At 45.2% G+C, this 1,167-nt stretch overlaps 1 pseudogene; it reads left to right on the top strand.

Annotated features, from left to right (window-relative positions):
* Positions 1-341: 341 nt before the first annotated feature.
* Positions 342-1,163, top strand: LOC117910384 (annotated as a pseudogene).
* Positions 1,164-1,167: the final 4 nt, after the last annotated feature.

Genomic DNA, 1,167 nt, shown 5'->3' with positions numbered 1-1,167 from the left:
CAATTTCATTTGTTAGTAGTTTTAAATGTTTGTTCTTGTATCTTGTTGTCAAAACGTGAGGAAAGAAAATAGGACAAAATTTAAAATAAATAAATAAAGGAAATAATGTTTTTTTAAAAAAAAAATTATTTCACTTATTTTCTTTTGTTATATAAAAATTAAATAATTTTAAAATATATAAATTCTTAATTAATTTTAGTTAAATTTAATTTAATTATATTTTTACAATAAAAACAAATATAAAAATCATTTTGAACATTTTTATACTTCCATATTTGAATCTTTACGTTTTAAATTTGACCGACCATATTGATCAGAATCTTTTGCATGTGAACCACGAAACCAGCCACATGCAAAGATATCCTTCATCCTTTGAGTCACCACTCTTGGATCTCCGTTGGATTATGGAGCTAGATCAGATTCCTCACGCATCAGTCGCGCTGATCGTCGGCGTCACCGGCATGGCCGGCTTGAGCTTGGCCGAAGCCCTCAAGAAGCCTAGTGCCTCAGGCGGCCCTGGAACTACGGCGCCGCCCGCCGCCCCCAGCCCACCTGGTTCCCCATCTCCATCGTCGACCACTACATAACATTCGACGCCGTTTTGTTCCGACGACACGCGGGCCAAGCTCTCTCCGATTTGGAACGAAGTCACGCACGTATTCTGGGTGGCCATCCAAAGTCCGCGAAACGGAGGAACTCAACATCACCGTCCAACGCCGCCATGCTGTCCAACGTACTCGACGTTTTCAAATCGGCGCCGTCATCGGCGCCTCCAACACGTGACTCTTCAGACCGGTACCAAACATTACATGGGCCCGATATTCGACCCGGAAAAATCGAAACAGCTCACCGCACCGGAGACCCCATTTCGGGAGGATTTCCCTCGACTTCCATTCCCGAACTTCTACTACGCGCTCGAAGACCTACTGGCTTCGTACACACCCTCCTTCAACCTACTCCGTTCACCGATCATCAATCATCATCGGCGCGTCTTCAAGGAGCACTTATAACGCGCTGCTCACACTCGCAGTTTATGCAGCCATATGTAAACACGAAGGCTTGCCGTTTCGGTATCCAGGCTCCCGATACACTGGGATCATTTCTGCGACATGTCGGACGCGCGTGTGCTGGCGGAGCAGATATGGGCGGCGGTTTCGGAAAAGGCTA

The sequence above is a fragment of the Vitis riparia genome, unplaced genomic scaffold, assembly GCF_004353265.1.
Source record: "Vitis riparia cultivar Riparia Gloire de Montpellier isolate 1030 unplaced genomic scaffold, EGFV_Vit.rip_1.0 scaffold727_pilon_pilon, whole genome shotgun sequence".
NCBI lineage: Eukaryota > Viridiplantae > Streptophyta > Magnoliopsida > Vitales > Vitaceae > Vitis > Vitis riparia.
This window is presented reverse-complemented; position numbering and strand designations above follow the sequence as displayed.